Source organism: Elgaria multicarinata, chromosome 4 (genome assembly GCF_023053635.1).
Source record: "Elgaria multicarinata webbii isolate HBS135686 ecotype San Diego chromosome 4, rElgMul1.1.pri, whole genome shotgun sequence".
NCBI classification, from domain to species: domain Eukaryota; kingdom Metazoa; phylum Chordata; class Lepidosauria; order Squamata; family Anguidae; genus Elgaria; species Elgaria multicarinata.
In genome coordinates this window covers 124518159-124542839 of record NC_086174.1, presented here as the reverse complement: position 1 = coordinate 124542839, position 24681 = coordinate 124518159, and the positions used below count along the sequence as shown (strand labels likewise).

General features: G+C 42.4%; 1 pseudogene; it reads right to left on the bottom strand.

Annotated features, from left to right (window-relative positions):
* Nucleotides 1-546: 546 nt before the first annotated feature.
* LOC134398554 (U6 spliceosomal RNA) lies at nt 547-632 on the bottom strand (annotated as a pseudogene).
* Nucleotides 633-24681: the final 24049 nt, after the last annotated feature.

The following is a 24681-nucleotide window of genomic DNA, read 5'->3' as shown; positions in this document are numbered from 1 at the left end:
GATCTGGAAGTCTTAAAATAAACCAAGGTAAATAAGCAAAACAAAACAAAAGATATAAGAGCATATGGAAAAGAGAAAAGATTACACTTAATGTTTTGTTTGGCATTCCAGTAGCTCCTAAACCATTTTGATTTTTCTTCAAACTTTGTTTTATTGTCATTCCTTTACCTAAATGTACCATGTAATTTTATTTATAAAACCAAGATCCTGCTGTTTTATACAGTATAACTATGCTATCAGACACGGGAAAGCCTTAGTTTCTCAATATTGCACAGAGTTTCTCAATATTGCATCTATGCTATGAAACAACAGTATCTCTTTTTTTCTTCTTCAAAACTAATCCTTTTAGATAAGTTAAATTGGGATCTAAATGTAAATGAATAGTATAACGTCCGTAATCCCTGACCATTATTTTTTGCTTTTATACAAGTCCTCCAACAATTGGGGAGGATCACTTTCCTGTCCAGACTTCTAGCATAGCTAACTGCTGTTTAAACGAATCTTTGATAGTCTAGAACTGTTCCTGATCTTGTTGCCCTCCACATGCTTTGGATTGCATGTTATCTTTGGACAGGGGTCCTGCTAAACTTCTCTGTATTGTTCCAATATTAGTATATGAGCTACCAAAGCAAGCATAGCCACAACTCTAACAAGCCTGAGCCAGCATAACCCATGGTCTGAAATAATGGGAGGTGTAGTCCAAAACAGCTGAAGGGCACCAAGTTGGGGGATGCTGGTCTACAGATGTTAAATCCCACTGGCCATAATTTATAGCCATTATCTCTCAGTACTTAGCATATTGTGGGTGTGTGGTGTGGGTGTGTATAATTTCCCCAAATATATTTCTATATTAAGTGGCAGCTTAGCTTTTAAACTTTCCCCCTCATTTTTGTATATATTCTGGGCCTCTTCCCTACCCCCAATTTATATTAAAAATTGATATATTGATGATAATGAATATCAAGTTGGACTTTAAATTTTTCTTCAGTATTATAATTTCAACACTCAAGGTGCCTAAAACATCACTCCTGAACTTATCCATTCTGAGCAAACAAAAATATTAGATTAGGCAGAGATAAAGGAAAGTCTAGCTTAGTCCAAACATAAACAAGTGAGTGTACCACCTAGTAAACAAACAAATCACAGAATATAATTTCCCTACACACTTAGGGTATGAACAATGGTGCTTTAAGATAAGCTTTCAACCACCAATGCAGTCTTCACTTCAGACAGAACCATTTATGCAGAATACTTCCTTTTCTTCTCTGACAGGAGGGGAAAGACTTTTGGAAGTTGCATCCTATGGGGTTTAGTGATGATTGGCACATTGCCAGCACAAAATCTCTGGCATGTGAGGATTAATTAGTATTGTGAAGGCACTTTGAAGATAAAATGTACAGAGTACATGCTCCAAGACTATTATACTTAACGCTGTTAAAAAAACAAAACTAGCTAATGATTCTGGGAAATTTCAGTAGCACTCTCAGCAGAAATTAAAGCTTAGGCTTGTTTGTGGTAGATAATATTTATTTTTGCAGGGTGTTTGTCCTTCAGTTCTTCTAATCAGAATCCAAAGCTGAAATATGGTGACATCATTCATAGCACTACACATAAATGCATAATTTTAATAAATAAGCACCCACCATTACTAGATTAACCATAGACACTAAAAAAAACCAGCTCATTGTACATCTAAAATATGCCTGAGAATGAAGGTCACCACAGAGTTTTATGCTTCTAAATCCTAATGTATGATGATGATGTTATCACCTCAGATCAGGTCTTAGAGGCCTTTAGCCATTGCTGGTATTACTCAAAGGACAGTCTGGGTTCAGCAGAGTTCGCAGACTTTTTTTTAGGAGTTCAGCTTTGGTGACAACATGCCAGACTATGGCCTTAGCTAGATCTAAAGTTTATCCTGGGATCATCCTGGGGTCGTCCCTGCCTGCTCCCGGGATCCCCTGTGTGTCATTTACATGAACAGGGATGACCCCGGGACGATCCCGGGATAAACCTTAGGTCTAGCTAAGGCACTTGAAATCAGAAGACAAAACCCGAAATGAAAACATGATAAGGAATGGTTTAGACAGACAATAACCCTTATCTTCCATTGTCCAAAAGACAAGGTATTCATGGGTCATGTCTGTCTCCACACATCTCTTGAGACACTGGCATTCAAATGATTAAAGAGTGGTAAAAAGGCAAGTAGTTACCACAGTTTTAAGTAGTGCTGTGCCGAAAATTTCTCCCATTTTTTTTCAACCATTCTCATTTCATTTGATAGAAAAGAAATTGCTTTCGAAAAGAAATTCAAAGGAGAAGAAATGGCCAAGAAATTCTCATGGTTTGGGTTCAGGGTTCTTGTGCTTACCTTACTTAGAAGGTGTCAAGGAGAGTGCCCAAGTTTCCTGTCTTTCATCATAAATGATCTCTCTGGCAGCTTCCCACATGTAAATTAACACTATATAGTTTCCTTCTCTTTATTTATTTATTTATTTATTTATTTATTACATTTTTATACCGCCCAATAGCCGAAGCTCTCTGGGCGGTTCACAAAAATTAAAACCATCATAAAACAACCAACAGGTTAAAAACACAAATACAAAATACAGTATAAAAAGCACCACAATGCTCCAGAATGAGCATACCTGCTAGGTATGGGACATGGTGGAGGATGTAACATGGGGGGCAGGCTGTTGACATCATTACTGCTGTTGTGGCTTTCCTCCCCTCTCCCCCCCCCCCCACATATCCCAAAAACCTTAGGAAAGGAAAAGTAAGCTGTGCTACAACCCCTGCCAATGATGAACCCTACTTGTGAGGAACTGTTGGAGAATTTCTCCTCCCCATGGAGAAATTCGGTGAAGTTGTCCTCCCGATTTCTCCGCCCACAAACAGGATGGAGAATTTTGATAGGACATTTGAGCAGAGCTTTATTTTTAAGCATGCTTATAGAGAGATTGGGGATTTTACTGTCTGTTAACGGAATTTGGAATGAAAGGATACAATCAGATGAATGTGCTAGCTGGTGAATGGTTGCCACGGTTTATGATTAGAAGCTCCACATCTTTAAGAGTGCATAAACAGAGAGGGTTGAAGGAGCTTTGCCTTAGCAGAAAGCACTCACACAAGTCAGGGCACCTGATTTTTGCCAATGCCCTGTATCTAGTGCCGCTCTCTCTGCACTGCCTCCCATTCTGCTCGAGAGGGTCCCCCAACCCTCAGGAACAGCTTTGGGCATGGCTTAACTGGATATAGGCATTGATGCAAATCAGGGGCTCTGTCTTGCATGAGTGACAGTGCTTTTTGACAAGGCAAATCCACCACTGGATATAGGCCCAAGTAATGATATAGGCCCACTTGCAAATGAGGCCCACTTGCAAATAAGGCAAATTGTTCTCATTAGGCACATGGAAAATATGAGAAGAAAAAAGTGTCATCCCTTGAACTCTGCTAGTCAGCTGTCAAACACAGGCAGCCTCTGTAAAACAGAGGTGGGCAACTTGTGACCATATGCAGCCCTTGCAGCCTGGTTTCAAAAGTCCTCTGTGTGCAATCCGTTCAGGCCTCTGGCAAGAATGCTCCGTCCCTTCCTTGGTAGCCTGTTGTGTGGGTAGGAAGAGGGGAAGTGGGAGAAAGGGGGAGACCCACTCATTTTTTTATCCACTGCTGGCTTCAGCCCCACTCATTGCCCTCATATTGCCCCTGACTGATTACCCATGAGGGAATGTGGCCCTTGACACAAAAAAGTTGCCAACCCTTGATATAAAACATGGGCTGTGTTGGAGTAATGATTCTCTTCTGCCTGTCCTGAAGGAAGAAGGAGAACCACAGTTACTGTAAAGCTATAACAGTCAAAATAAATGTTAATGTTTAGGATATCCTTCGAATCCAAATTCTGAAAGCCAGGACATAGGTTCATGCTCAATTGCAGAGGTGGGGAGGGGAAATAATAAAGCTACATGTCGAGAAGCTTCAAGATTTCAATATAATGCACATTTACTCAGAAGTTAGTCCCACTCATTTCAGTGGAACTTTAAGTGAGTATGCTGAGGTACCACAGCTGCCGTCATCACCCTTAGGGCTCTCTTTATTAAACAGAATAAAGATATAAGAAAAGCAGCTCAATATTAAATATCTTACATTTCACCAGGAGGAGTAACAATGATACCACAGTCTCATTTTAACATAGCCTCAAACCAAGTTTGCCCAAGGAAAAGAGAAGTCCCCTTTTCCTCAGCTATCATACTGTATAGGAAGCAAACAGGCACATAAGTATAAATGGAAGACCATTTTAGGAGGTGAATACCACTTTTCTGTGAGAAATTGTGAACAGTGAGGCTACATTACTTCATCAAAATGGAGGGGGGGGGAATGAAACAAGCAATGCCTCATAGAGGATTCGGCTCCATGGTAATGGCAAATTACTAATGGTTGCTAGTCATGATGGCTATATATGCTACCTCCAATACCAGAGGCAGTATGACTCTGAATACCAGTTGCTAGGGAACATGAGCAGGTGGGGGCTGTTTCGGTTGCTGTCCTGCTTGCAGGCTTCCCACAGACATCTGGTTGAGGATTGTGAAAACAGAATGTTGGGCTAGATAGGCCTGTGGACTGATCCAGCACTACTCCAAAAAAATTGTGTCAGATTTTCTGCAAACTCAGACTGACGACTATATTGGACATTTTTAAAGTATATTTTTAATATGCCCCTGTCATAACTTTATTAAATAACTTTTAAAAAATATTTTCATTAATCTAAATAGATGCTCTAGAGCAGAGATGATGAATCTCCAGCCTCCAGGCCACCCCATCCAGCCCCTCTTCCTCTGCGAAGGGATAGAGGGTAGTAGAGTCACTGTGTTGTGGCCTCGAGGAGCCTTCAACTTTCCTCATTTAGGATGTGGAGCAAAGCTAGCTTGGGACTCAGCAGGAACCTTGAGGAGCTGGCTGGGGAAGGTGAGGGAGGAAACACTCCTGCAGTTACCAGCTGACTCCATTTCTCTGTGGTAAGAGAAGAACGGAGAGATTGTTCTGGACGGAGTGAAAGAGGCCTTCCCTTTCTCCATGCAGGGAGAGGCACAGAGCAATCATTCCTTTACTAGAACAAATCCCATGTCACTATGGCAGTTAGTAGTCTGAGAATGACTGGATAAAAATATTTTTGCCCAATTTCCCTTACAACTGGAACAACTTCACTCTTTTAAAATATATGTACTACAAATAAACTGGCAATGGTGAAAACAAAACAAAAAAGATGTTCTTTCTTCCTCCTCTTCCTCCTCCTCTAATTATCACCAACTGACTTTTCCTCAGCCCCTTTTCCAACATTCTGTGCCTTTCCTTTCATTGGCCCAGCACTCTTTAGAGCTCACAGGAGTAAACATTATTACACATGCATACACACACTGTGTCACGTTATATTACATGCATAGTGTGGGGCAGAAGCATTAACCTCCCCTTTGCTTCATCCCTCTCTCTTCCCGAGCTGCCCAAGCCGAAGCTTTGGATGTTTTCAAAGTTTCAAAATTTTCTGCATGTCTACACTGCTTAAGCTTCAGTTTAAAACAAAAATGAGCAAAATCAGTTGTGCAGATCTCTAGTAATACGTCTTATACTACCGTGTCCTTATATAAGAATAGTCTGTTCAGGAAGAAAGGGCCCTGATGACACCAGGGGGTGTGGCTTCAAGAGGGAGGGGCCTGCCCTTTGATGTCATCTGGCCCCTGAAGATGTCCCATGACTGTTCTAGAAGGATGTGATGCATCTAATCAGCCTAATTAGTTATTGTAACTCTGACAGAACAGACCCTGCCTTGAAAAGTATTGTCCTGCCTTCTGAACATATTTCCTCTGGAGTGAAAACAGCATTATAGGACTAATTCACACATCCATGTAAATCATTTTATGATTTATCACCCAATTCCTCTTCACTACCTCTGTTGAAAAGTGTTGTGTTTGAGATCATCTAAAAGCTCTACTGTGTTTAATCTGTAGTGGCAGATTTACAAATGCAGGTCATCCTTTGATATTGCCATCATTGACTGATAAATATATACATATGTATGATTTTACCCATAGAAATGTTTTCTGAGATGTTCAGTGACAACATAATTTTAAGTTGCTGTAGCAGCTGTTTGAAATGAAGCTTGTTACAGAGAACTGTGCCCTTGTAAATACCAGAGAACGAAAAAATAAAACAAAAAAATACAAAATAATACGTTAAGCCATACATCGATGATACCAATAAACTCAGTTAGCAACAATCACTGGTAGGATTGTGATCTTATCTTACATCCTAGAATGTAGCCATTATTGGTGGCGGGAAACTGAGCTAGAGTTAAATAGAAGTATAGATTGTTTTGGCTACTAAGGAAAAATAAGAAAATATAAGTTGAAATCACTGATTAATTTGCTGTTTGAGTCATGCTATTACCCAGGGTAGGGAACCCCCAGCACATGGGCTAGATATGGCTTATGAAGACTTCCCACTTGGTACTCTCCCCAAAGACCCTCCCCCTCCCAAAAGAGGCTCCTCCCTCACCCTTCCTATTGGACAACAGGGTTGGCTGAAGTAGGAAGGAGCAGTTCATAACCCAATGTTTAGTAGTGTCCTGTCCAATTTGGTTCAAGGTGCCCAGAGGTGCTGAAACCAACAAGGTAAGGTTACGTTTGAGAAAGGAGAGTTAAGCCCAATCACTCTTGTCAGGTAAATTCAAGTTAAATAAGGACAAGCTCAGTCATGTCAGATCAAGCCAGGTTTCATGAGATTAATCTGGGTTAAAACAGATCAAGCCCGATCAGGTCAGGTCAGATATGCAGAATCACAAGGCAAGGTTAGACCAGATGAGGTCTTTCAGTACCTTGGACAGATCCAAACTCACTGAAGCACAGAGATCTGTTGACTCAGCAACAGTCAAAGACTTTCTGAAGCCTTAGAAAGGGTAGCATATCTAGACCTGCAGTTAGCCCTCTTAGAGTGCTTATTTCTTAAAGGGCCATTGCCTGATTTTGTAGCTCCTGGCTCCTATGCTGTAGAGCTGGTGAAGGCTATAATGGGGGAGTATCCTCTGCATCTGAGGAATTAGGTAGAGTAATGTCTCGTGGTCTGGAAGGCCATGGTGTAGCAGGATTTAGGTTAATGGAGGGAGTCTACTCTGCCTCAGAGACCTTTTTGGAGCTGGAAGGGAGATCAAGGCTTGGGAACATGACAGATAAGTCCTTGTCTCCTACCAAATGCATTCCCCCCCAAAAAAAAAATCCACTAACAGTGACACAGCTGCTTAAGCTCAAAGGGACAATTTTAGAGTTTTAGCAGAGGCAGCCACTGGTAATGGCAGGGCTGGGACTCAGCCTTTGAACATGTGACATGACAGTAAACATGCAAATGACTCTGAGCATGTAATGTGGAGAAGAATACTTAGTCCAAGTAAAACTACAGGAGATTGATCACTTTTTAAAGAAAAGAAAAAGAAAAGAATATCAACCAAGGCTGCAATCCTATGCATGTATAAGCACAAAAAGGTCTCGCAACTTCCAGCACGCTTCAACCAGCCATGTTGGAAGTTGTAGGGTTTTTCCCCCTGCCTAAACGTGTGCCCTAATAAACTGAAGCAGAGACAGATTTACCCAAGGCTGTCCAGTGACTGAGGAGGGGTATGTAAAACGACAGATGTGGAACCAGCTCTCAGGCTGAACCCAGTGGACCAGACTGGTTGTTACTCTTTTTTTATTCAAAACAACACATAAGGAATTCTTTGCATCTGTCTCCTTATGAACATCAAAGCACAACACTATACTGGGGACAGCTCACTGAGAATAACTGGAAAGCTGTATTTATAGGTAATTCAGTTACCCGGAGTTGCTTCACAGTGGCAGCTAAGGATAATGTGTGATGAAATGGGATAAATTGGGTGTTCGCCTTGTCGTAAAATAAGCCTTTAAAACCGCTGTTTAATTGCACTGATTATATATATAATGTTCACAGCTGCAGAAATAGATGTATATACATTCTAAAAATGCTGACGCCAGCAGAGGAATTCTGACTCATAACCATCTAATTGCCTGACCTTACTCCATTTACAGTCATACTCATCAGTGAGGTAACCAATTATTTTCTTCCTGCAACATGATCTCCACAGACTTCTCAGAGGTAACTTGAAGATATGTCAGCCATAGATCAGATTTCACAATTCCACAGTTTTTTTGTCTGCTTGGCACAGATGTGAAAGTGTATGAAGATACATTGGAGAAATCCTCAAATTGGAATTGTCAGGTTTCTTATGCAGGAGGAACCCGATTGCAGTAAGCCTGCTCTAAAGTAAGTGTCTTGTGGATTATGACCTCACTGGGGAATCAGGAAATTAAGGCCAAGAAAATTATTGCTGGGACTCTGTGAAACTGAATGGTATGCCAGTGAACATCTGTCACCAATACATTTCCCTGTGAAAGAAAATAATGTAAAAAATATTCAGGTGCCTTATGGATTCAAGCTATTAAAAAAAAAACCTAAAAAGTCTCACTGATTTCATCTTCAAACACTGCAGAACTGACCCATCTTTCAGGGGGTATACACACACAAAGAGAACAAAGGAAATCACCCAGATGGTCACGCTCTCTCTGTTTCTGTTGTAATGAATTTTGTGATGGTGGTGAAGGCTCTGGCAATAATGGGGCAAGATGCTCTAATGCCACCTTCCCCCTGCTTGGCATTACCCCCAGACAGCACAGCTGGGGCATCAGGTTGAGGAAGAATGAGGTTGAATGTCATAGAAAAGTGGGACTGGCCCAAGGATCTTTGGCTGCCATTGGCTGAGCAGCTGTTATACTCCCAAGTAGGGTGACCATATGGAAAGGAGGACAGGGCCCCTGTATCTTTAACAGTTGCACAGAAAAGGGAATTTCAGCAGGTGTTGTTTTTATGCATGCAGCACCTGGTGAAATTCCCTCTTCATCCTAAGAGTTAAAGCTGCAGGAGCCCTGGCCTCTTTTGTATCTATACAACTGTTGAAGATACAGAAGCTCTGTCCTCCTTTCCATATGGTCGCCTTACTCCTAAGTATCTCATTGTGCTGAGCAGCTCAGATCTTCAGAGGAGACGTAGAAGGCAGAATGGGCAATGTTGAAGAAATCTGCCTGTAGCAAAGCAACCACTGGAAAAGACAGTAGTCTAACAGAAGTGCAGGGGAAGGGAGCTTGGAAAACATAGGTCAGAGTCTGGGAAATGGATGTGCAGAGGACTCAGGAGCAGACCAAAGGGAAAGATTTTTTTCCAAAGCCTGGAATAATGTTTGTTTATTTATTTATTACATTTTTATACCACCCAATAGCCAAAGCTCTCTGGGCAGTTTATGTCCCCTGGAAAGATGCACATTCCCCACCCCCCAGCATGTGTGGCACAAGATCACATATCTGGGAACATCTCCAAGCTTCAGACACTTCTCAGTGAGATGAAAGCTTGCTTACATGTTGCTTTCTATTTATTGGCTCTGTTACCCAAAGCTACTCCAGAAGGTGAAGGGAAATGAAACAAAATGGACAGAGAGGAGATCTGTACATGTCCAGAAACTAGTCATAGATTAATTTGCCAATCCACCTGTTTGCCAGTGGTCATCTAGTATGCACATATTGGGTCTTGATGAGGCTTATGGCCAGGCCAGGGAACTTGTGCCATCAACTCCTGATAGACATGGTCTGAGAGAAGTGTTGGGGCAGCCCTTCCCCCCAAATTTCCCTAGGGCTACTGAAGACCACCATGGCCTAAGGGAAGGCAGAAGAAGAGAAGCCTGGGTCACAGGAGCTCATGCCCTCAGCTCCCGAAGACAGCTTCAGTCAGTCAGAGAGAAATATTCTGATGTTAGGGAATTTGGGTAACATTTGTTGCTGTCAGCATTTAAAAATGGTAAGCCACTTCAAGTGCTTCGGCAGAAAGGCATTATAGAAATGTACTAAATAAATAAGTATCAAAGAAATATTGCAGATACGGGTACCTGTCTCCATGTACAATTATTGCTGAGACTTGTACTCTGAAGCTGTGGAGAAGGGAAAGTACAATTCAAACAAAAGGCTTATATAGGACAGGTTTTTATGGCCACCTCCATCCACTGTTTAAACTAGTCTTTCTAATAACTTGTTGATTTCATGTCAGGAGCAGTTTGGGCTGCATTTTCATTCAGCTGAATGACCTTGTAAAGTTTTTTTTAAAAAATCCCTATAGTAATGTATTTCAGGATTACTGACTGCTTCTCAGAAGAGCCACAGCAAATACTCAAAAGGAAATTAAAATTAAAATTGGGGTGGGTGGGCTGGTTTTCAGTCCTATGGATTTTAATGGGAAAATTAAGCATATACATATTTTGCTCCAGTGAATCTGTGGAACTTAAACATGCTTAATTTTGTATAGCTTATTTATTTAAATAGTGTGCTTTCCAGTTTAAAATTCTCTTCATAGAATGTTATATTGTGATGATGTTGTGAAATCATGTTCTGATGGGTATTACTTGAATTTTAACCATAGTTTTAACTATTTGTACAGCCTTGCCTGCTTGCACAATGGGTTTCATCTGCCAGTAAGACAGACACCAATGGTGAAACAGATAATGCAATCTTTCTGCAGCTCCCACTTATCCATGGCACTCCAAATCTGCTCTGAAGCATTGGGGGACTCTCTGGAGCAGATTTGGAGGGCACCCAAGGTGCAGGGGGAAGACAGGAAGGAGAGGTCCCATTGTGTGAGTGGGAATCTGCTCACGCTACATTGGATGGAGGCCAGTGAATCCTGCCTTGATAACAACCTGGCATTCTCTATTTTGAATACCAATGAATATTGTGCTTTCTAGTGTGCAGGTTTTCTATGTCATCAAAGGAGTCACCATTTCATTTGGAAAGACTTATGGAAAGACTTATAAAAGAGAGAGTAAACCTTGTGCAGTACTAGGTTAGCCAGTTACACATTCTGAAAAAAGAGGACATTCATTGACAAAAAAAATGGGGGGGGGAGAGAGAGGGTTGCATAAAAATTGCATATGTTAATTCATATATATATAGGTGCAAATTTAGAAATAATTACTATAATTTAAATACAAATGCAATATATCTCACTATAGTGGGGAAGGCTATGACCAGGTGACCTGTTGGCCTGCTCAGTCTGCTGTACACGTACTAACTGTTGATGGTCAACTTCAAGGCTGTGCTCTCCCTTCTTACGGCTCTTTATCTTTACATCTGACTTGGCCTGGACACCTTCAAACAACTGTCCTAAATAAGACGCTGCCCTCTGTAAAATAGGACACCTGGCATCATTTTGAGGGGGGAGGACCACAGTTCAGTGGTAGGGCACGCGCTTTGCATGCTAAATGACCCAGGTCCTACCCCTGGCATTTCCAGTTAAAAGGATCAGGTTTTAGATGATGTGAAAGACCTCTGCCTGAAACTTTGATGGACCTTGGTGGTGTGAAGTAATCCTTCTTGAGATCCTGGCAGCTTCTGTTACTCAAAGCAGGCAGTACTTGGCTAGGTGGACACATAATCTTCACCTGGTATTAAGCAGCTTCATTCTCTACCACCCTGGGCTGCTAGTGGCTTTTTATCCCTCTGGTGGAGCATGCCAGAGGCTCTCCAACATTAAACTTAAAGTTGCCAGTGATGATCTGGCAACTGCAATGTCTGTACACAACCTTAGGGTGTGAAGAATGTGTGCACTGGGAACTGTTGAAATGGAGGTTCTCAGAAAAATACCAGTGGACCAAAAGAAGAGGCATGCATGCATACATCTCTGGATTGTGACTATTGGGTGGTGATTCACGCCAATCATATGAATCACCACCCAATGATAGAGGTTACTGTGCATGCAGAGCATAGAAGATATCCTTCCCAATTGAACTCCTTACTCCTTGAAGACAGAAGCTACAATTGCATACCATTATTAAGGATTATTAACATTTTGCATGCAGCTTGTTGAGTTCATACAGAAAAGCAAGTACTGCTTCTTTTTCTCCCCCTGAAGAACACTGCTATCTACACTGCACAAGTTGCTGCTTGCAAGTCTCAGAAGCTGAAAAGTAAAGCTTCTGCGCCATTGATAACACAGACTTCAAACATTCTTTCAGGCTTACTGATCCCTGTTTATAGAAAAGTGGAAGTTTAGATATTAGACTCATTAATACTTTTCTTAGTGTGGAGAGTATGATTGTGTGTTCTTTAACAGGGTTGTTCACACATAGTGCTTGTTAGAGACTTCTAATGGCATCGAACAGGCTATGCGGTGGGGTTGGACAGCAAGGGGAAAACTAAATCCACGCATACACCCTGATCCCTTTCCCATATGGCTGATAGCTGGTTAGTCTCAAACTGGGGTGATGTTCTCACAGCCCCAAGTGGTAGATTGGGCAGCAGAATCCTATGCAGAGTAGTTTGTTTGCTTTGGATTTGCAGTTCTTTCTTTACTGGAGCTAGATATGCAGAAGTGTCCTCCTGTGCTCATGTATCCCTACTTCAACCATGGTGCACATGATCATATATATATATATATATATATATATATATATATATATATATATTCATTCATTCATTCATTCATTCATTCATTTCATGGGCTCAACATTTATCAAGGAAACTTGCCTCAATATAAAAGGTTACTCTGTTGATCGTACAGGCCAGGAAGCCATTAAAAGAAAAAACCACATAAATATCGTCAGGAGACCCCAACAGTCCTTTTGATGCTGAACTCAATGACAAGAGTGACAAGAGTGCCAACAGATTTGTAGCCAGAATGAAGCCACCAGCAACAAGAGGAAGGCAACAGAGAAGCCCAGAGGTTTTAGAAGCAGAAAAATCAAATGTAAATCAGCAAGAAGAAGCCGCCAAGTGAACTCTGAGCATTATCAGTAGCCATAGGACATTTATTTATTTATTTTATTACATTTTATATACCGCCCCACAGCTGAAGGTCTCTGGGCGGCTTACAACAGTTAAAAATTGTAAACATTAGAAAGTATACAAAATTTAAAAACCATCAGGAACATAAAAACAACAGTATCCATTTAAAAAGTAATTGAAAGTCAGTTGGAAAAGAAAACTGGGCTTGTGGGCTGAATGGAATCTGCTGTCTGTCTGGAAGTGGTCATGGCAACTAGGCATGTGCTCCGCTCTGATTAGAAGCGCAGAAGCAGGAGCGAATTGGCCTGCTCCGCCTTGCCCAGAGGCGGAGTAGAAGCGGACCGCGGACCCCTAGAAGCAAGGCGAAGAGAAGCACCCATTTTCGGAGCGCTCCGGTTTCCGTGGTCCGATCCAATCGCCATCTTGAAACATTCCGCCCATAGGATATTGCGGAAAAGAAAGGGGGATAACTGTGTTGTTTTTGAAGCTATCTTTCTGAAAATTCTTGTGCTTGGAGAGTCGTGGATGGGGGTCATTTTGAGCCTACTCTCAGCTCTCTGCGTGCTGCGGTTCGTGTGCTAGAATTTTTTAAAAAACCGGCAGGAAAATACCTTTTCCGAAGGGCTGAGGGGCAGAGTCAACTCCCGGTCATGATCACATGATCCCAAAGTTGGAGGAGGGGATAGGCAAAACGGGTAACTTGGGATTCTGGGAACTTTTCTTTCTTAGTCTGAACGGAATTTTCCCAGTGTTTTTTAAAACAGTAGCCCCACCAAATGCACAAACACAACCTGAAATCATATACTAAGCCAATAATAAGAGATAGAAACACACCACTGCTACCCACCCTAACTTTGGGGAACAACTGAAAAGATGTGGTGCAAGGGGATGAGCTCCCCTAGGGCATCCTATGTGGACGTGCCCCCACTCTCTCCTGTACTTGGGAGGGCAATCAGAGCCCTCCAAAGAGAGTAACCCAGTGGAGCAATGCCTATCATGAGTTGAAGTGAGAGTTCTACTCCTTAGAGCTCTCGTGGTGAAGCAATGGCTTTCATGAGTTGAACTGGCAGCTGCTTCCCCTTCCCCTGGGCACGTCCCCCTATTGCTGGTAAAAGACAGATATAGCCTTTTTTTTAAAGTTCTTCTTGTTGTTTATTCAGCAACACTGCTGCTTTTAATTCCACCCCTCTTTGTTTATTTATTTATTTATTCCATTTTATATGCATTACTGGCTTATCCTTGGCTCACTTCCTTATGCCCCCAGAAATGTCTGCTGCCTTCCCTCTCTCCTCCCCTGCCCGCCTCGCAGGGATGTTGTGTGTGTCTGGCTTTGACTCAGGGGAGAAGTCCTTCCTGCGCTCACTTGGAGTTTTGGAAGTTCCAAATCCATTTTTCAAGTGTGGAAGAAGATTCATATAGGTTTATCTCTACTCCCCAATTCATGGCATCTTGGGATTTCCTTTGAAATGGCCCCATTGAGATGTCTGCAGGTTTAAGCACCGCCAAAAATCAGGGGATGATGGGACTGCCTTGAGTCTGGGTGTGCGTGTGTGTCCCTGGATAAGCTATCATGGTGGCGAGTTTGAGGTTTTTAACGTGCAAATTGACGGAGCTATGGAAAGGGGTGTGAATGGGGTGTTGGATTTTCATAAACTCCCCAAAAATCAGGGGATGATGGGACTGCCTTGAGTCTGGGCATGCATGTGTATCCCTGGATAAGCTATCATGGTGGCGAGTTTGAGGTTTTTAACGTGCAAATTGACAGAGCTATCGAAAGGGGTGTGAATGGGGTGTTGGATTTTCATAAATTCCCTAAAATTCAGGGGATGATGGGATTGCCTTGAGTCTTGGCGTGCGTGTGTATACCTCCATGAGGTGTCATGGTGCCAAACGTGAGGTTTCTAACTTTCACAGAAAAAAAGTTGTATACTTTTTAAGTTTAATGCAAGCCTATGGGGGGGGAAACGGAGCTCCGATCCGTATCTGGAGCTCCGCAGTGGAGCAGAGCGGGCATGGGCGGAGCGGGGGCGGAGCGAAGTGGCCCGATCCACAAATCGCAGATCTGGAAGTGAAGTGGAGCGGGGGGTCCGTGCACACCCCTAATGGCAACCTGGGAGACTTCAAGCCAATGCCAGTCAGCAGGCAGGCAGGAGAGGCTATCTGAGAAAGTAGGGCTAGTGGTAGAAAGGGGAGTAAGGAGAAAAATAGAAACAGAGCAAAAAGAGGGTGAACAAGGGGACACAAAGATATAAAATGGGTAGAGAGCAAGGATGTGTGAGAAATCTGTTTCACTTCCTTACTTACTAGAATTTTCCCAGTTTGCACCTCACGAACCTGAACACGGACCCGAACATGATGTGAGTCACAGGACAAACCAAAACAATGTGTTCAAAAATGCTTACATTTGAAAAATATGATGAAAAAGTGTACTTTTGAGGGAAAATGTGTACAAAGGGACTTCAATCAATAGGAGAAAAATGTGTACATTTCAAAAATGTGTACAATTGATATACACATGAAAATACACAAAAAGGGGGAAGCTCAGTTTGTTAGGCATACCGGTCAGAATGAGCTTCAAGGTAAAATTTGAAAAACCCCAACAAGTTTGAGTTTTTCTGATTGGCACATCTCTGGTAAAGAAAAGCATATTACTGTCAGGAAAGGGAATTTCCTGGTTCACATTGAGAAGCTATTTTTAAATGTCACCAGGGACAGAAGAGAGAGCTGCCCTTAGGAATTAATGGAGAAATCCACAATTTTATTAAACTTGTTATTAAGCTGGTGAAGGGCAGAGAAGAGGCAAATCTCAAGAGGGAGAGGAAGCAGAAAGTGAAGAGTAGGAGGAAGCAGGAGCCTAGGGCAGAGGAGAGCAAAAAAGCTGGACAAGCAGCAGAGGTGATGAGGGAAGAGCTGGGGGAAGTGACAAAGAATTCTGGAGATCTCGTAAAGAAATCAGACTCTTACCTCATTGAAAAGCCACACTTCCCCCTTCATGAGGGGGCCCTTGGATGTCAAGCCAGAAACAATGCATTTTAACAGTGCAATGCTAACATGTGCCAGCTGCATCCCAGTTACAGAAATCTCCTTTTCTGGAACAAACTAGCTAAACATTTTTGTTATTCACTGAATTCAGAGAAAATGCCATAGGCCATATGGGCCACCAGTAAGGTCCTGGCCTTTTGCTGTTGTATAAGATCACCTGTCAATAGTTTCATTGGGCTTATTCAGACAACACACCAAGCCATGGTTAGGCCACTAACCCTTTTGCAGCAAATGGTTAGTGAGCATGCTTGAACCATGGTTATGCAGCCCCCATGGTTAGGAATGGTTCCTCCAACATGTTAAGTCATGGCTCACATGACATGCTAATCCATAACGTTTAGCTCAAAATGCTTAACTATCATGGCTTAGCATGTTGTCTGAACAGGGTCATTATCACACTAAAGAAGAAGGGTTGAGGTTTCCTTAAACTGTAATTAATTTTAAGAAACAAACCAATAGGTTGGAGGGCGGGGGGAGAATTGCTTTTTGATCCTAAAAGTTATTACACAAGAAAGATTCCAAATATCTCTATACATGTGTGTGTGTAGTTAAAGAAACACATAATATATGTACAAGGCTACATTCATGCTAAATAAAAAGAAGGTAGTATTATTGTACCATACATTCCTTCCTATGCTTCATAAAAAGAAACAGTTTAGGAATGATGCTAATTATATTATAACTGTAGTGGGGCTCAAATTAAGGCTATTATTTAATAGATACCAGATTCTGAACAAAATTTCCTACCTGAGAATTCTAAACTCTACAAACAGTAAACAATATTTAAGATTTTAGAATTCAAGACAGCAGCTCTAATGAGTGGGTATATTTATGTGCCTTAAAACTGTTATTATAGATAAGTTACTTTTAAGATCTTTATATATGCATAGGGATAGGAATGCCGAATTTAATTAATTTTAAACATTTATATCCCACCTTATGTAATCCAAAGACTTAAACCAGCTAACAGAATATTTTAAAGACAACAAATCAAAAGAAATAAACAAAACATAAATCAGCAACAAACACATCGTATGCACGTGCAAAAGCAAGTCAAATCAGGAGAAATTCAAAACACCAAACAACATGGCCAAATAACAACAGAAACGACCCAAATTAGCAATTGCATAAATTTGCATTCAATCAACTCGAATTCATACCTGCACAATTGTGCACTTTAAGCTATGGGAGAAACACACATTTTTGGCTGTTTTCTTTATTTTTGCTTATTTTCCAATGGTTTATTTATGTGATGCACTTTGGATTTGGTGCACAAAAGAGACCCTCAGCAAAAAGAAGTAATCCACAAATTGGTTGTCTTCCCTGTTCATGAAAGCTGTGGATGGGGGCGGGGGAAGGATGTGGGGGGAAATCTCAAAGATAAGCTATATTGAAATAAACAGGACTGTACCACTTCTGAATGCAAGTAGAGGATTGAATATGTAAAGATCTTCATACGAAAACTTCCCTGCTTGTGAAAAATTAGCCTGTGAGGGCCTGGCATGTTCAATTTTTGGGGTGTGATCCGCTCCGATTAGGAGCATAGAAGCAGTAGCGGATTGGCCTGCTCCGCCTTACCCAGAGGCGGAGTAGGAGCGGACCGCGGACCCCTAGAAGCAAGGCGAAGAGAAGCGGCCATTTTCGGAGCGCTCTGGTTTCCGCGGAGCGCTCCGATCGCCATCTTGAAAACATTTCGCCATAGGATTGCATTGCGGCAAATAATCACGGATAACCACATTCTTTTTGAAGCTATCGTTCTGGAAATTCTTGTGCTCAGAGAGTCGTGGATGGGGGTCATTTTGAGACCACTCTCACCTCTCTGCGCCGTGCGGATCGCGTGCTATATTTTTTTGAAAATCGGGTCAACCGCGCGGCTCAAACGGCGTTTTCGGCTTTTCGCCCATAGGATTGCATTGCGGGAAAGACTCGGGCATAACTGGGTTGGTTTTTAAGCTATCGTTCAGAAAATTCTTGTGCACAGAGAGTTGTGGATGGGGGTCATTTTGAGACTACTCTCACCTCTCTGCGTCGTGCAGGTCGCGCGCTAGAATTTTTGGAAAAATCGGTGGGAAAAATACCTTTTTCAAAGGGCTGAGGGGCAGAGTCAGCTCCCGGTCATGATCACATGATCCCAAAGTTAGAGGAGGGCATAGGCAAAACGGGTAACTTGGGATTCTGGGAAACTTCTCTTTCTTCATCTGAACGGACTTTTCCCAGTGTTTTTTAACACGGTAGCCCCACCAAATGCACAAACACAACCTGAAATCATATACTAAGCCAAGAATAAGAGATAGAAACACAGCACTGCTACCCACCCTAACTTTGGGAACAACTGAAAAGATGTGGTGCAAGGGGATGAGCTCCCCTAGGGCATCTCATCGTGGACGTGCCCCCACTCTCTCCTGCACTGGAAGGCCATTAGAGTCTTCCAAAGAGAGTAAAACGGTGGAGCAATGCCTATCATGAGTCAAAGTGAGCGTTCATTTCTTAGTGGTGGAGTGATGCCTGTTATGAGTTGAAGTGAGCGTTTACTTCTTAGAGCTCTCGTGGTGAAGCAATGGCTGTCTTGAGTTGAACTGGCAGCTACTTCCCCCTCCCCCGGGCACGTCCCCCTATTGCTGGTAAAAGACAGATATAGCCTTTTTTTAAAAATTCTTCTTGCTGTTTATTGAGCAATACTGCTGCTTTTAATTCCACCCCTCCTTTGTTTATTTATTTATTTATTTATTCTATTTTATATGCATTACTGGCTTATCCTTGGCTCACTTCCTTATGCCCCCAGAAATGCCAGCTGCATGCCTGCCTGCCTGCCTTCCCTCCCTCCTCCCCTGCCCACCTCGCAGGGATGTTGTGTGTGTGTGGCTTTGACTCAGGGGAGAAGTCCTTCCTGCGCTCACTTGGAGTTTTGGAAGTTCCACATGTTGCAGGTTTAAGCGCCGCCAAAAAACAGGGGATGATGGGACTGCCTTGAGTCTCGGCGTGCGTATGTATCCTTGGATAAGCTTTCATGGTGGCGTGTTTGAGGTTTCTAATGTGCAAATTGACGGAGCTATGGAAAGGGGTGTGAATGGGGTGCCCGATTTTCAAAAATTCCCCAAAAATCAGGGGATGATGGGATTGCTTTGAAACTTGGCGTGCGTGTGTATACCCCCATGAGGTGTCATGGTGCCAAACGTGAGGTTTCTAACTTGAACAGAAAAAAAGTTGTATAATTTTTTAGCTTTCAATGCAAGCCTATGGGGGGGAAACGGAGCTCTGATCCGGATCCGGAGCTCCGAGCGGAGCGAAAGTGGGCGGGGCGGGGCAGAGCGGCCCGATCCAGGAAATGGCGGATCTGCAAGTGAAGCGGAGCGGGGGGTCCGTGCACACCCCTATTCAATTTCTATGTGCAGGAAATCCATTTATGATCCCCCCATTTCTCAAGAGGGGTGCAATCTCTACAGCACATAGATTAACATGGCAGCACATTTTCTATTACATTCATGTTCTCTGTCATATTTACTGAAATTTCCCTCACAGGGGACCCCATGAGTTGGTACTATATTTTGTAGGAAAATGTTTTGCAGACAACCCTCTTGCTATTTCCTTAAATTCTCCAGGTTTTATTTTTAAACAGTTTCCTCATGACTGTTTATTTTTCTTCTTTGATAGAATTTTGGTTTAGACTAACCCGGAATGTTTGTTTTGTCTGTGACTGAGCTAGATATCTTGTCATTAAGTATGTGATGATGTATCTGGCTCTAATCACAAACTGACAGAGTTATCAGTCACAAAACAGCCTGTGTTTGAACTGGGTTTGAGTGAAATGCACACATCATTGAGCAAGGACTCTTATGTGTTACACTTTAGCGGTTTTATCATCATCAAGATTAATTGACCATTTGCTGAAGGGACTATAAAAATGAAAATATATCCAGTTTCCCTTTATACTCTCACACTAGTAAGGGCTCTTTAATTTCACTGGGTAATTGGTGACTCATGTTTATTTTCCCTCTTCACAAATTTACATTATAAGAATGTGACCTATATAATGGATAGGAGGAATGTTTCATTTTATCACACACATTCCCTAGGGAAGTTCTAGAGGTTGTCAAAATTATTTTCAATAGTTAGTGTTTTCTAGAAGTTTGAGTTGCTGCACAATGTTGTTACCTATAAAGAACCATAAGAAACATACATTACAGCAGGGTTGGATAAAAGGTAGATCTCTGGACCTACACGTAGATCTCTGGATGCTTTACAGATTAGCGAGGATTTCAGGCTTCCGATGATTTAATAGTTGCAGCAACAAAATGACTTCCCACCTCCATAATGTCTTAAATTATACTGCTAAAATGAAGAAAGGTTGGGATAATGTGTTTTTTTGTGAGAAAGGACTGTGACCTGCATTCAAGTCAGGCATTCAAAACAAATCCCTGCAGTTAAAATTCTTTAATTCTAAGTGGGCCTGTTCAGAAGACACCTTAAACCCTGCTGGTTAAAGCTTTTGGTTAAGCAGCAGGATTTAAGGTGTCTCGTGTGATATGTTTGGTAAACGCTGCTCACTCACTAACCAGAGTCAGACAGTCTGCTGCAGGGTTAGCAGCTCTAATCATGACTTAAAGTATTGTGTACGATAGCACAGCTTGTGGTTAGTGCTAACCCCAGAGAACCACAGTTTCACTAATCACAGAGCCTGAAGTGTCATCTGAACAGGCCCACTTTAGCACACATAGGGCGTTACTAGACGGGGCTCTAGCGCGCGTTACCTTCTGCAGTCACGTCGAGGCTTCCAGATGACGTTCACCAGGATCCGCCGTTATCCTGCGGTGAAGCCTCTTTCTCCCGACTTTAAAAAAGTGAGTTTTAGTGCGCCTTTTCCTGCTGTCCCGCGGTAATTCGGAGTACGTGTGGGAGGATGTGAGGTCACTGCGGTCTGCACTGGGCAGGAAAAGGCGTGCTAAGGGGGAGTGGTCAGCGGCTTCGGTCAAGCCGCCTCCGCCATTTGCGCCCAGTCCGCCAGCTGGGGCAGCGCGGCGGAGCGGCTTTTTTTATTATTCCCCCAGTGACAGTTTGCGCAGGAATGGAGGAACGGAAAAGTGGCTGGTGACTCCTTGTGGTGGGCAGCTACCGTGGCCGCATAATGGCAGTGCTGTACGCTGCCTGTTAGTGTGGGTACCAGGCTGGCAGAGGGCAGAGCTGTTTGTGGGCTGCTGCCATAGCTACGGCCAGATGTGGGTTGGCTCCTTGGGATGGGGCACAGGGCACAGAGGTGGTCATCGCCGCCGACACCTCAGAGGCATGTAGGCACAGAGTGCCCATGCAGACGATTGACCTCGGGTCATATTACACCCGCCACGACCCCCATCAGGAAGTGAGCGCATCAATGCCCTCAACAGCACCAGCAGCACTTCAGCTGGCACTGGCACTGCCGCCGCCGCCGCCAGGGCCGGCGGCGGCATCACTGACGGCTGCACAAGTTTGCGGTCTTTCGGACTTGCGCAAACCGTGCAGCGAGGGGAAAAAAAAGCCGCGGCAATCAGGCCGGTGTGGCAGTGCAACCGTGCTCATGGCGGCAGCAGCACAACCGGCGCAAACTTCCGCCACAAATCGAAGGCAGGTGTGGATCATGAGACGTCACGGCTGAACGGGAAAATCCGCTTTCACCGCTCCTCAACGACGGAACACCCGGTAGGTCTAGCAAAGCCCTTAGTTAAAAAAAAAATACTAGTAAAAAACAAATCGAATCCTACAAGCTGGGAGTCTGTCCACAGCTACCTAGCAAAATAAACAAAGACATTGACGGGGTGGTCATTACATACCATTAATTGATATTGCTTTTAAATGTTTGTACACAGCTTTGAAACTTATATGAATAGCATACAATAAACAAATGAACTAGATTACCCGTTCCCACAGCTTTTAGAAAGAGAAGCAATTCTAGCTCATTCTTGCCTCTCCTTGTAGTCAGCTTAAAGAAACATGCTATCAGTCATAGCATACCTTAAACAAATTGTAGCTTTTGTGCAAAACTGCTACAATTCCCTTTTCAGTGACAAAAGTGTGATATCCTTCTTGATATATAACAGATGAATGAAGGAAGGAGAATCACATTGTTGTAAATTGCTGAGCTGCAGACATGCACATACTTTTAAAATCTAAACAGATATGAACATCATAAAGTTTGAATACAATGTATCTGTATGAGAAGAATGAATGGAGGAATGATTGGCATCGGGGAGTGTGATGGAATTGTGGGTGCAGTTAAAGTGAGTGATGGGTGGGGAGAATCAAAGTTAGAAAGGGGAGTTAAGGGAGAGGAATGAAGAGGTTATGAGAAAGTTGTTTCAATCAGAGAGTGGAAATCAGAAAAGGCATAGATAAAATGCTCACCCACTTGCTTGACGTAGGTTGTAATTCTATCTAGGAATTACACTACTACTTAGAATTCCAACACCTTTTAACGCACATTGCAACACAAAGGAAGCTTGTAAAACCTTTGTATTTATCTGCAACTGTGGATTTAAATACTTGGCACTCCAGAATAGGGCTCCTTTGCTGGAAATTCATTCAATAGCTATTTTGATACAAAATGTTTCCATAATGAATTATAAGTAAGGCTATAGATATGCCATACCTAAATAATTTGGACATACCTAACCAAATGTGTTAGCTTGACATAGCATTGGTTAATTCGCATCTTTTATAATGAACCCAGTGCACTAATTTTGCCAGTTGGTGGCAGGAGAAAAGGTTTGGGTAAAATGAGTGCAGGAGTATATAAAATGGCAGGGGAATGACTGGGGACTGTAACAAAGGAACAGATAGCAATACAAGACATTGAACTCCTACCTTTTAATTTTTCCACATTTAACAAAACATGGTTCCAAACTATTTTTACCAAGTTAAAGGTCTTCAGAGGTCCAGACCCATTTTCAGCCTAAGGGATGGAGATATTCTGCTAAGGATATCCTGTTAAGAATTCAGTGACAATCTGTATATCCTATTCACTTCACTTCACCCTTGGTATTCATATTCATCTTCAGCTGGCTGTATTGTTCCATCCCAAAGTGTAGATGCCAAGGTCAAGTGAGCCTAGTTTTGTGCCAACTGAGCTATAAATGATTAGTAACCATCTTGCTTAGCTTTGTTAGCTACAGTCAGAAAGCCCTTTTCATCTTCAGTGACTTCAACAGTAGTAGCATCTAGTTGCTTCCATTGACGTGTCAATAGCTTTTCCACTTTTGCCTTGCAAATAAATCAGTCTATAAAAAACAACTGCACAGTAAGCATTTGTATATAAGGCATACAACTACAGGTTAAGCTTTAACCATAAAAGGCTGAAATATATAGTTAATATCCAGAAAGTATATAAAAGTGCTTTCCTTTTGCAGCATGTCAGCATTTCTACTTTTCTCATTTTTAATTACTGTATTGTAACATTTTGCACTCTTTTTTAAAGTGTGAGCTGACTTTATAAACTGGACTAGAGATGAGATACCTCTGGCTCCATGGGGATCCGCCTCTGGTCCATCAGCTTCTCCCTCAGGCAGTGAATTCCCCACTGAAAATCTTTTATCTCCAACAGTTGATTGGACATAAGAGATTTCCTCCCATCCCCAGCACTACATTCAGGCTTTTAAAAAGTGGTGTCCTCCAGATGTTTTGAACTACAACATTCATCAACCCTCTCTAGCTGGGGTTGATGGGAGTTGTAGTCCAAAACCTTTGGAGAGCAGCAGGTTGGGGATGGCCAGCCATGCCCCTCCTTTAGCTAACCCTGCCACGGGCATCACTTCTTGTTTTCTCGGATTCTTATGTTCTCTTCCCACTCAATACCCTTTCTCCTGAGTGCGGGCTTTCTGATCTTTTATTTCCCTCAATGGAACTGGAATATTTCCCTAGGTATCTAGAACATTTGTGAAAATTTCATAACATCCATCAGCAGTTGAGGTTCTCTGTCATTGCCACAAAACCAGCAAAGCATTTCAATATAGATTACATATCTCCTGCATTCTCCCATTTGAAAATCACAGGACAGACAGAGCTAGTTTTTGAACCTAAAATGAAGAATTATTTCCTCAATATATACACCAGCTTTTAAGGAAAATATCCAAATCCAAAAGGGAAACACAAAAGAAAGCACCAATCACCTGAATTATATCAAAAGCATTGATTTGGCTGGCTTACTTCTTGGCAAATGCTTTCCCTAATGCATGGGTTACCCCCGAAGCTCACCATTGCTTTGAACTTCATACACATAAGCAGTTTACAGTCTTCAAAAGCTTATGGAAGCCAATGCATTCAAGTCTGAAAAGTCTACAGGACATTCTCAATGGTGACACTTGAAAAAAATATTGGGGCACCAAAGGGGTGCAGCTCTTTTGAGGGGAGGAGAACTTTGTCCCACTTGATAAGATTTCTGAAAAAGTAGCATGCTTCACATTAATGCTCCTATCATATATTTACTTTCTCTGAGGTAAATCCTATGATTTTGATGGAATTAACTTCCAAGTAGGAATGTTTGTGTTACAAGCTGTAAGTATGTGAAAAATACCTTTCCTTCAAGTAACCACAGGGAACAATGAAACATAGGAAGCTGCCTTATACTGAGTCAGACCACTGGTCCACCTAGCACAGTATTATCAACATGACCGGCAATAGCTCTCCAGGATTTCAGGCAAGTAATCAGCCATGTTTCCAACCCTTCTCGGCAATGCCAAGGATTCATCTTGGGACCTTCTTTATGCGAAGTATGTGCTCTACCAGTGAATTGAAGTGA